This window comes from Periplaneta americana, chromosome 4 (assembly GCF_040183065.1).
Source record: "Periplaneta americana isolate PAMFEO1 chromosome 4, P.americana_PAMFEO1_priV1, whole genome shotgun sequence".
Classification (NCBI taxonomy): Eukaryota; Metazoa; Arthropoda; class Insecta; order Blattodea; family Blattidae; genus Periplaneta; species Periplaneta americana.
Window position 1 is genome coordinate 125,302,123 of NC_091120.1, and position 13,138 is coordinate 125,315,260.

The window sequence follows — 13,138 nt, forward strand, 5'->3', positions numbered from 1 at the left end:
GGCTGTATTTCGATCACAGAGTTTGTAAAATTAGCAGTACAAAACTCTTTGGTTTCGAAAGTTCTTTGGTTATAAGTTTTGCCAATATGACAGTTTTAAACAGATATTATTAATATCCATTATTTACAGAATGTGTCAGTTTTATAATATTCGGATTATTATTACTATTACTATATAGTTATTTTGCATTTTCATTCGAGGACAAAGTAGCCATATTAGTGTACTGTGTATGACCTATTAACCTCATTTGTTCAGTTGATCAATTGTTGGATGTTGGCATTCCTATTCTGTTTAAATCTTGTATAAATTATGGAATGGACGAACATGGCTGCTTAAGAAAGAAATTTGAACAGATCGAGTTAATTGAGAAGTTACTGGTGCTTTTCTGCAACAAGAAATAATTCGCAACGTTAAAGGTAAGAAAGAAATATGTTTGAGATTACATCTACACGGTTCAACTTTTCTTTCAACTTCACACATTCAAGCAATGCCTGCAAGATTGGTATTTAATAATAACGGAAGTGCACACAGATAATATATTATTTTAGCTTTCGCTGCTGCAGAACTTGGTCAGTGAAACTATAATCGGTTTTTACACTCCATCACATGGTATTTTGGTATTTTAATATTAATATGGCGTACCTTGTAGACAGAAAATCTTAATGTATCTTAATTCAACATGCGCTTTAAACTTGATTCTTTCAATATTCTTCCCAGACTGCGTGCGTACGAGCATGAAAAACTGAACCGTGTAGATGCAGTTTAACTGCACCGTCATGTTTTCTAATTTAAACTGAATTCTTCCATCATATCTTAAACGTTTATTAAACTGAGATCTGTAATTGTTTTCAGGGATAAACTTCAGAACGCGATTACCTTCCTTCTACCACTACCACATGATGAACTGATTTCTGTGTATTAGGCCTAACTACAATTACGCCAAGAGCTTTAAAGGTAAACTAACAGAGTTAATATACACTTTGGGTATGAACGAACATCTTATTTTTGTATATAGCTAAGTTAAGTTGGTCAGACATCTTAAAATTCGTGGGACAGAATCTGATATGACTAAATATGTTGTTCTCGGTGTAATTCTTTACAGTTGCGTTACCAAAGGATGGCGGGGTACCTTAGCTTGGTAACGCAATAGTAAAGAAGTGTTGTTCCCGAAAAGCTATATTTTTAGAAATTTGACTTTACAGTTAACAGTAGTACCTTTACTGGAATAATTTTGATAAAATAAAAAGAGTTAAATTGCCGGAGATATTTATTATTTTTATAGATCGTGGATAGAATTCTTCCAGGAATATTTCACAAACGTTGATTATACTGCAATCCTTCAATTGTTCTATGAAATGTAGTGTTATTAATGCACTATATGATACTAGGCTACTGCTGGTTTGTTTCAGTTAATAGAAAGACAAATGGCGGAGTTTTACACTGTGAATGTGCTGCAGTGTACTGTCAGAAATGGGATAGTAATGAGAAGACCTGGTTATTCCTGTTTCCTGCGCCAAGTAATGCAGCACAACTTAAAAGGTAAGCAATGGCATTGGCATAAGCTCAATGCAAAGATATCCTTATATATCATCAGTAAATAGTAAGGGTTGGTAAACTGTAGTGATTTTTAAATTTAAGTGAGAATTATTTGTCAAATTCATATTTGTTTATTAAAATGAGTTTTTGCCTTCTTTTGTAATTCATTTAAACTTAATTTGTGCATTAGTTCCTACATAATTGTGCATTTTGTTAATGTGTTATTTTAAGTAATTAACAACATCTCTTCAAAAATAATTTACTATGTTTACACATAGGCCTCATTATTAATACATGAAGAGTTACAGCACTAATAACCTGCACTTAATGATAATAATAATTAGCTTAGACTTAGGCAAGATATTATGCTCAGTTTGTTATTCATTAGAAAAGAATTCAACTATTTAGGGAGATTAATATTTACAAATAAATTTATCAGAAGAGCTTAGCATTGTGTGTTTTCAGAATAAATACGTAGACCATTTGGCATTGTGCAACTTTTACTTTGAATATTGTTATGAGCTACAACTATTCATTTCAATCCTCAGCATCATACTGTGCTTTAATTAGGTGGTGATTCCGAAAGTAGGCTCTACTTGACTACCTGTACCATGTGTTCTGTTGCTCCTTAATTAGGAGTTGGGAAAAGACATATGAGAAGCAAACTTTCAAAACCTGTCCATTTCTTCAGAAAATGCTAGAATTATATGTCTGTAATAAACAAAGATTTTTCTGTGGTGAAATTTTATATGAATTCATAGGAAGAAAAATATATTTCACCATAGAAAATATTTTGTTCATTGCAGAGATGCAAGTTTGCTACTCATATATATTGCTAATAGTTTTAAGAAGCAGCAGAACAGTCATATGTAAAAACGTTTATTATTTTTTTTTTTCAGGAAGTTAATTTCTCATCTTAATCATGTTAGGTGCATATAATTTTAATCTGTGATTTAAGTAGTAACAATTATTTGATGTAAATAAAATGAAAATTATTTTATTTACATCATGATTAAATCATTAATTTAAATTAATACCAACCCTGGTTTGTGTATTTTTTTTAAGATAATAATAGAATTTTGATTGTAACAGGTACCACATGTGGGCTGCTGTGGCAGAAAATCCTCATCCTTACAGAAGGGCCTATATATGTGCAAGCCATTTTCGCAGTAATCAGTATAACGGTGACTTCAGATATAACTTACTAAGAGGGGCCATTCCATCAAGGGATGCTTGGTATCCCACTCAAGAACTACGACCCACTTCATCACCAGCCTACTTACATTAACCTTTTTCACCACCTAACATAATTGCTTCATTCATTGTCTTTATCTTTTAACAAAATTGTGTTTAATTTTGTTGACAAGTGTATGGTAATGGACTTCATTCATTATTATTATTATTATTATTATTATTATTATTATTATTATTATTATTATTAAAGGTAAAAGGTAAAGGTATCCCCGTAACATGCCAAGAAGGCATTTGGGGGGCATGGAGGTAGAGCCCCATGCTTTCCATGACCTCGGTACTAGAATGAATTATTATTATTATTATTATTATTATTATTATTATTATTATTATTATCATTATCATTGTTATCTCATTTCGTTTAATGTGTTGATTTCTTCAGTTAATTGAAGGAAAATAAGGGGAATTCATTCATTCATCTGAAAAAAAAATTAGAGTACTTGACTTCTACATTATGAGCAATATAATTTTTGTAATATATAGGGCAATGATAAATCTAACGATCTTTAAGACCCTAAGTTAACATTACATAGTAATATAAATACAAATAATAATTACTAGTACAATGAGCATTTCAGTTGTGTCATCTATAGGGCATAGGAGGGAGTCCAGTGGAAGCGATACGAATCTGTAGCTTCTGCAACTGGTGAGATTTGGGTGCATTATTTAGAATTTTTAGAGAGTAAATATGTTGTTGTTTTCTAATGTCAGGCGTTTGACAATAAAGTCATTTGACCTCTTGCACTCCAATATTTTTCAAAGATATTCTCATGACCAGAGTAAATATGTTGATTTTTTCTAATGCCAGCCATTTGACAATAAAGTCATTTGACCTCTTGCACTCCAGTATTTTTCAAAATTATTGTCATGGTCAGCCACTGAAGCACAGATTTTGAGGTGTTCCGAATCCATTTCTTGGTTTGAGTAGCACAATGGACAGTTAGGAGACTGATATATTCCAATTCTATGCAGCAAAATAGTCCCCCAATCGGATTTCTGGGCGGGACTACTTTAGTGGTACAGAAGCAACTAAATTTTTTATAATGGAATGCTTGTCGTATAACATCAGCTAAGAAGAGAGTAAATATGGTACAATTTTTTGTCTCTTCTCACTTTATAGATCTCTTGGATGTGGAACAACAAGTTTTGACGGAGAAATCATTGTAATAAGTGAAAGTCTCAGGAATCTTCTATGCCACATCAATAAATTTAAGAATGCAGTTATATTATCAGACTCCAAAGCAGCTATTCTATCAATAGTCTCTAAATACATACTTTCATCTCAAACAGCAGAAATAACTAAAATGCTCTCTCAATTAATATCACTCAATAAAAGAATTGTATTCCAGTGGATACCATCCCATTGTGGAATCCTGGGAAACGAGAATGCTGATGCTTTAGCAAAGAAGGGCAGCACTGCTCCTTACAGACCTGTTACTAAATCTACGTATTACTCTGTGAAAAGATTTATTAAATCTACATACTTAGACTTCAACAAACAAAATTTGATAACACAAATCTCAAGGGAAAAAATGGAACACTCTGCATCATAATCCACTGTTAATTCCCGATTTACCACTAAAATCGTCTGTAGCTGCATTTAGATTGGCAACAGGCCATGACTGTCTGGCCAAACAAACACCTCCATAGAATTGGAATATATCAGTCCCCTAACTACCCACTGTGCAACTCAAACCAAGAAATGGATTCGGAACACCTCAAAATCTGTGCTTCAGTGGCTGGCCATGATAATATCTTCGAAAAATATTGGAGTGCAAGAGGTCAAATGACTTTGTCAAACCCCCTGGCATTAGAATACAACAACAACAACATATTTTGAGCAATGGGGCCACAATCAAATCAAACACTCAGCTCAAAATTAGGAAATGTTGCGAAGTATAGACTTATCTCTAATAAATTGTATTGCACTTTTTCTAATATGTTCAGTGTTTTGAATCAACTATACCTCAGAGAATGAAAAATAATTTTTTTACTTGTATTTCTTAATGGTGTTTTTATTAAAAGTCTAAGTTAATTTTATGTCTGTTGTAGACAAATAGTTTTCTTTGTATTCTTTATCAGTGGTGATTATTGATTACTTAGATTTTTAATATCCATATATTAAACTAATGGCAGTTACTTTTAAAAATAGATGTTCAGCTCTGACGGTGTAAAACAAATAAAGTGGTGTTTTATAAATGTTTATGAACGTGCGTTGTACTATGTCACAGCAAAACATCTTATGACTATTTTCAAGCTAATGTTTGACATAAAAAAATTAAGAGCAAATTATAATTATATAACTGACCAATAATAACTTCGAAATCAATATTCCAAAGTCAATCTTTGTTTTTATCTTCCAATACATGATACATAACATTATTTAAAAATAGTGCTTAAGGTGTTTTGGAGAGAAGTATCCTATCCTATTCGCATCCTGTATCTCAATTATATATTTGATCCAGAAGATGCAAAAACTTTTATTAGTCAAATTTGATAAATGAATTTAATAAAAGGGTTAAATGACGGTGTGTGTTAATGGTTTTTAGTTTCATGTTCAACCATTATATTTATATTCACATGTTAAAACAAAAATGTGATATAAATATTGTGGTTAAACATGTTATTTAAACTGATAAACCATTACACACTCCTTTGGCGATATGAAAAATACCAGTATGTGTTGGTATAATAGGTATCTGCAGTACCGATCGTGCTCTAATGTTGGCATAACGGATACCTGTAATACCGATCGGGCCGTGTAACAAGGGATGTAGTTCCGCATTCTGCCGCTATGTGTAACGAGATGTAGTTCCGATGTTTTGCCGCCAAGTGTCTCGACGTCGCGTCAATAGCGTGTCGAAGGTAATGCATTGAGTTGGGGGTCTTTCTATTTATTTGTCTATGAACTGAACTACCTGGCAGCCAGGGGGTGGGGGGAACTGGGACCAGTACTAATTTTCACTGAAAATTATATACATTAAACTGGTGATGAGGGAAAATTATATATACAGTACTATACTGGTGATGAGGGAGGTTAGGGTTGGAGGAAACAGCCAAGCTTAAGGTACGGTCACACGTCGCTACTTTTGCAGCGCTGCAATACAAAAAACTGCGCAACTCTTGTACTGCGACGTTTGAACAACGGTGCAACCCGAAAAGTAGCGGCTGCCGAACCTGCTGCCCACTACTTTTCCATGCTGCGCGCAGCTTAAAAGTAGCGACGTGTGAACAGGGTTCTCAGGGTTGCAGCCGCAGCATTTTTTATATCGGTTTTGTTGAAACTTTTGCTGCGGTTGCAACCAGTGTTACCACCCAAATGTGCCAATGAAACTTTTATTGTTTGGATATATTTTAATGTTAAATGTGATGAAAATAAATTATTTGTAACAGTTATTAAATACACAACACAGTCTGAGCATAATTGCTGACGATATAATTCATTTTTTTTTTTTAATTTTCCGTAGCCTAGTTCCAAACAGGAGGGTTGCCAACATTGATTACGTGAATATACTGTTGGTTATCATTTAAGTATATAGGCGTTTTTAAAAATAATGTCAATTTCTGAATACAGTGAAACCTGTCTAAAGCTGCCATCTGAAGTTACCTTGTAAAATGGCCGTTTTATCAGGTGGCCGCTTGATTAAGGTTGCGTTTTTTTATGAATCAGCATGAAAATACTGAATTTCACTGACTTTTTAGGACTGTGCGCGTACAACAATCATGCATATTAATGTCAGCCTCTTCCAGTCTTGCAACTAGCCGTTTCGAAACTCGCTTGCGGTACCTCAGTTTAAATGACTGGATAATACCTCGATCAAGGAGCTGGAGGTGTGATGTGGTATTTGGGAGAAGAAACACCAATTTCATGGATCACATTGCGATTTTTTCGTTTAATCTTGGAATTGAAATCGCATAGCTAATTCTCTAACAATGATGATGTCATCCGAGCTTTATTGTTGGCAGTCCATTTCACCCCCAATAAGCCCACGTCAACATTTTTCAAACATCTCGGTTTCAATGATTTCCCTATCATTAAGAGTGGTTCTTTTCCTCTTGCAGCATTAAAACAAAAGAGCAGGGTTATTCTGTCTTTTGCCAACTTCCTCCCTTTACACTCTTTTTTCTTAAAACTTAAGTTTTGTTAGGGAGGGCCCTGAAAGAAAACCTGTTTCGTCAACAACGTAAATGTCTCTGAATTCATATTCCACAAGAATTGAAGGCAGTCTATTTTTTCCATTCTTCAATAACATTGGTAGCAATGTCACCTTCTTCACTAGACACAGAACGAAATGCAATGTTATGCCGTTTTCTAAAGCACTCTAACCACTATTACTAGCATCAAAATTTCTTACATTGAGTTCTTTGGCAATTTCAAGAGCTTTCTCTTGAAACATAAACCCACTTATTGGCAATTTCTTCGTCCTCGCACACTTGAACCATTCGTAAACGAAATCATTCACATTACTAAACACAGATTCTCTCTTCCTCCCATTATTTTAATATTTCATCTTTATTCTTAATTATACCGTTTATTTGTGTCCTTCCACATTTGAATATTTCTGCAATTTTTCTCGCAGATGTTCCCTTTACACTTTCTTCAATCATTTTTCGTCTCACCTCTAAACTTAACACCACTATAAATTTCTCTCTCAAACTAACTTCCCAATTCCTCTGAATCAAGTGAATGAAAAGAAGAAAAATTCGTAAAAGCTGGTCCATATAGCCTAGAGAAAGATAGAAAGAGGAGAAAAAAATCGAATGGTTAACTACCTAAAACATACTGTGACATTTTCGATAGAAAAAGTCCGTGTTTCAATCCTTAAAAAACGAATAAGAATTTATAGCTGTGCAGGGTCGGAGTGGAAAGTGACAAAAGAGTCATAAAACAGTAACCAACTAACCCCAAGATATGGAGGGTGTACTGTTGTACACTTAGCTATTGCTTCCTGTCCTCTAACCGTCGAAAAAATAGGTCAGACAGTATTCGTGAAAAGATTTTTTGTTGGACAGTGACCGTTATAGTCAGGTTCCAATCCAAATAGACCCCGGCCGCTGGCCGGCGCATGAGGTGGCCGCTAAATAAAGAGAGAATTTGTATTGATCTTACGAAAAGTCCAATTGGGTCCAGAGAAAATTGGCCTTTTGGCCAGGTGGCCGTTTAAATGAAGTGACCACAAAGGCAGGTTTCACTGTACTAGATACGACGGAAAAGCAAATAATAGATAAGGAAGCTTTCGCATGAGTTTCTTAATAATGCGAACATAACCACAAAATGTATATTGAGAAGTCAACACGGAGATGGAAACCTGCAGCATGACTGCGGCTGCAAAAGTAGCGCCTTGTGTGTGAACAGACTCGCAACCTCCAGTTGCAACTTTTGCAGCACTCGGGTTGCGCAGCACGAAAAGTAGAGTGCAGCGCGCTACTTTTGGCTTACGTGTGAACACGACACGCAACTTTTGCAGCTGCAGTACAAAAGTTGCGCTGCAAAAGTAGCGATGTGTGACCGTACCTTTAGTTTAGCTAGCAGAGAAGCTAGCATGAGTTTCTCTTTCTTTCTAGAATCTTATCTGAATAGTTATGCTTATAAGCACGAAAATACAATACTGGTATACAGTGCTATATAGACTGTTGGTTTATTTTAGTTCATGGTATATACTTAAATAATGGTTTCATGTGTGATTAGGGGCATGTTAGAAAGCACTTAGAACGTCTTGACCTACAACAAATCAGTACTGTGTAAAACATAAAATAATGTCAAAACTAACATTCTTATAAACTTATGACACACTTGCAGGGTGTATAATATGATAAATACAGGTGGTTAACTGGGAGTGACAAATTAAATACACTCTTTTTTAGAGCTGTTTGGTTCTTGATCAAGACAGAACACAAGTTGGGAGAAAATAGAAAATGTAGCCTATTATTCATCTCGAGAACTTTAGCAATGCAAATCTAGCTCATACAATCTGGTCTAGCTCCGTTTCATTCGGTCTAGATGAACACAGAGAATAAAAATATTGCTGCATAATTCATGGGTTCAAAAGAATCGAGAACTCCTTAAATAATTTACAAACATTGTCTGTTTTTTTATGAAAACAAGAATTAGACTTTAGATGCCACGATGAATCATTGTCGATATTATAATCGAAGAACTATGTTGAAATTTTAAATTTAACAACAGAATATCTCACTTGGAAACATTAAGAGTTTTTAAAAGTGTGTCCAATCATATCTAGAACAATCACATTGTTGCATCATTAGAAGAAATCTCTGAAATAGAGGCAACTAAACTTGTACCCGTAGTAGTGGTCGAAATCGGAGATGTTTCCAAAATATTTTTTTTAACGACACTACATCAATTACTAGGCTATTTAACATCAATAAGATTCATGATAACGAGATAGTATTTGGCGAGATGAGGCCGAGAATTCGCCACAGATTACCTGAATTTTCCTTGCAGTCGAGGAAAACCTTGAAAAAAGTCCAACCAGGTAATCAGCCCAAGTGAGAATCGAACCCACGTCCTAGTGCAACTCTGGATCGGCAGGCAAGCGTCTCATCCGACTGAACTATGCCAGTGGCTCCCCAACATAATTCTGTTATCCACTGTTTTAGGTATGTCTATGATGGAAAAAATGAAGTAGAGATTCATTGCATTTTGTGAAGTCAGTGGAGATTGCACTGCCTCAACCATTACTGAAAGATTCCTGAGTTGGTGCAAAGAAATAGCAATGCAGTCATGTCGGAACAGAAACTATTGATAAGTATGAATGAAGTGCAAGCAGAATTAATAACTCTACGCATTCTGAAGCCTTATTCACAGACCGTTATGCCCATGTACTAGCCTATACTCTATTTTATACTATCTCAGAGCAAGACTAGTCTTTCTGCATGTAAAATACTTTTGTAGTATATTCGATGGCACTGTGACTTTTTTTTCTCGACCACCAAAGAAAACCAAGTTTAATACTAATACTATGCTTATCCCCTGGTTTTACCTACGAGATTGACGTAATATTCTTCATAACTTGCCAACGTTGCTTATGAGGGTAGGATTCAATCATGCAACATGTTTAACGAAATATTGAACAATCTTCCGGGATGAACAACATAATTATACGAGCACTTGAACAACAGGCTTCCTAACTAAGGTGACAAGACGTCCTCTTTGTCCGGACATGTTCTCCTTTTTAGGTCTCTGTCCGGGGTCAGGGCCGATTTAAAAAAATCAAGAAATGTCCTCCTCGTAACTTGTATGCCTGATATTTCCAAATTATCTGATTTGACGCCTTTCTCAAGTAATTTACCTTTAGGTGGCAGCAGCAACGACGGAATATAGGCCTACTCTTTGCCAACGATCATAACTCTCTTTGCTCCTACTATTGTCGTTGCTTTCATACATGTAGTTAACTGTAAAATCATTTTATATTATTAAGTTTTGTCATAAGTAGACCTTTGCTGTAATATTTTTTTTTTTATTTTAGTTGGTTATTTACCGACGCTGTTTCAACTACTAGGTTATTTACCGTCGATAGATTGGTGATAGCGAGATGATATTTGGCGAGATGAGGCAGAGGATTCGCCATAGATTAATTGGGGAAATCTCGGAAAAAACCCAACCAGGTAATGAGCCCGAGCGGGAATCGAACCCGCGTCCGAACGTAACTTCAGACCGGCAGGCAAGTGCCTTAACCGAATGAGCCACGCCGGTGGCTACTGTAATAAAATATATATAGACATAATTTTAAGTATAATATAGGCCTAAGCCTAAATCTAAATAGATATTATCTGTTCTCTTTAATAAAATTGAATCGGTTATTTCGAAAACGTAACATGTAGCCTACTGTTTTAAGCAAACTACTGCAGTAGCATTTATTACATTAACCAAACTAAAAGTCCATTTCTATAGATGACATGTGACTTATTTTATGATTTTTAACAACAATATGTTATAGGAAAGAGTAAAGAGCACTCTGGTTAAAAAAGTAACATGCATGAAAATGTCACATGTTACGTTTTCGAAATTATCGATTCAATTATAGTTCCCTTGACTTTGATATGTAGCTAACTGTAAAATCATTATTATTAAGTTTTTCATAATTATTTTGTAATGAAATAGATACTAATAAACGGTACTTTTAAGTAGTTATGATATGCCTAAATCTATACTGTAAATATTTTGTTATAAAATAGATATTGAAGGAACATGCATAATAAGCCTAAATCTAAATACGTATTTTCTGTCCTCTTTCTTTGAACAATGCCCTGCTTTCTTTTTAAGCTTTGTGTCATCTTTTTTATCGATGTGAATCTGGTCACCCTCTTCCTAACTACCTTGGAATATTTCACGTTCTAACAAAACTTATACCTTTACATGCTTTCCAGACATTATAAAGAGACAATATAGGAAAAAATTGAAAAACACAAGCCACCCATTTCAGCAACATTTCGGAATTTCCAAGGGCAAGCAAAATCTATTCTTTGTATGCATCTGAATAGTGGAATATGTAGCTAATCGGCGATGTATGCATTGGAAGGGGAAAGGAGCTAGCACCCTATCCCATTATCTCCTGGCCTAGTTGCCTCATGAGTGATGTCTTATTGGTATTACTTAAGAGGTTCAAACTGTCTTCGGACAGTTGACTAAACAATAACAAGCAAAATCTTCAAATTTCTCTTTAAAGTGACTGAACTCGTAGTGTCAATGAATTCGAGAAGCAACCTTTACTCGTTCTTTCGAATCCAGTGAACGTATTTTCAGTTTTGCCATTTCCAATTTTAAGCGTGTAAATTCATGTCTTTAAGGAATTAGGTATAGATTACAGCAGTAAAATTTTTGGAAATATTCAACATTTTTTTTCCTTCATTACTGTATTTTGAAAATTGGTATGTGTAAAACACTGTCCTTCTGCTAGCCTATATGAAAAAAATATTTTTACGATTTAAATATATATATATATATATATATATATATATATATATATATATATATATATATTCAAAATTCAAAATGATGGCAGTTTACTGTGCAGTGAACTCATAAACTTGTTAAATTTTTCATGTTCTCTCTCTCTTTTATTTTATTGCTGAAACTCATGGTCTTTCAACTACATTCCTTAATAAATTTTTTTTTTATTTCGTGTTAGAAAAAGTACTGATATTTCACCATTTTTTAAAATGAATTTATTTTTTATCAGACAATCTATCAAAGTTAGAGAAGTGATCCTGCATCATTTTATAGATATGACATGCATAAATAAACACAAAAACTTTCATCACAGAATGTTGGATAGTTTTGAGTTATGTAGAAAAAACTTCATCACTGCACAGTGAACTGAATTTAAAAAAATTTAATTCTTTTTTTAAATCGTAAAAGTATTTTTTTAATATAGCAGTAGGACAGTGTTTTACACATACTAATTTTCATTATTGTACAAGATACAGTAATGGAGGGAAAAAAAAGTTGAATATTTCCAAAATTTTACTGCTGTAAGTTGTACCTAATCCCTTAAAATGGTTTCACTATCAATTTTGCTGTCTACTTAATTTCTCCATTTTTACAACTTCATCCTACATATTAATTGACAGAAGGTGTAATGCCTGATAATAGGTATACTGTAAGTTATACCTAATCCCTTAAAATGGTTTCACCATCAATTTTGCTGTTTACTTAATTTCTCCATTTTTACAACTTCATCCTACATATTAATTGACAGAATGTGTAATGCCTGATAATAGATATACTGTACATGTGAGCCAATCAGAGGTATTACAGATAATTAAGTTCAAACTACATGTATGGGGAAAGTAACAGCGTCCAAACTGTGGCTGAAGAGACATTCCATCAGTTTTAATTTCGAAGAAAAGTAAAATTGAAATGAATTCAAAGTGCTACGTGAACTGGAAAGAAAACCTTCCAATTAAGAGCATTTTCTCATTTTGTATATGACTTTACGAACGAAACTTGATCATGCATAAGCTTACATGCATGTAGTTTTAAAATTAACCTTTGAAGTGTAACGTTTTTACCTGCACTAACATTCATGACCATTAACAGTGAAAGTCTGTCACATATGTACGAGTATGACTAACTGATAAAAAACAATGATGACACTCACACACGTATACAAATACACTAGTTATTGTCCTTGAACCTTTCTCCTTCACATAGGACAACATACCTACAGTCTTTGTTATAAGATGTATACACCACTGTTTTCCTCGTTCTTCGTAAATAACCTAACACTACGTAAGTAATTTAAAAACTTATTTTTCTATCTCTATACACATTTTATGAACATTACATACATTCTCCAAATTACTTGTCTTCACGCTTTCAGTTCCT

General features: G+C 34.1%; 1 protein-coding gene and 1 long non-coding RNA gene across 8 annotated transcripts in view; one reads left to right on the top strand and one right to left on the bottom strand.

The window, feature by feature from the left end:
• The window catches only part of LOC138698185 (phosphatidylcholine:ceramide cholinephosphotransferase 2-like), a 582,479-nt gene that overhangs the window by 42,216 nt on the left and 527,125 nt on the right, over positions 1-13,138 (bottom strand). The gene's annotated exons all lie outside the window — the stretch shown is intronic.
• LOC138698184 (uncharacterized) lies at positions 301-4,990 on the top strand. Its single transcript, XR_011331759.1, has 3 exons — positions 301-416; positions 853-954; positions 1,410-4,990. It is a non-coding gene; the product is annotated as an uncharacterized lncRNA (long non-coding RNA).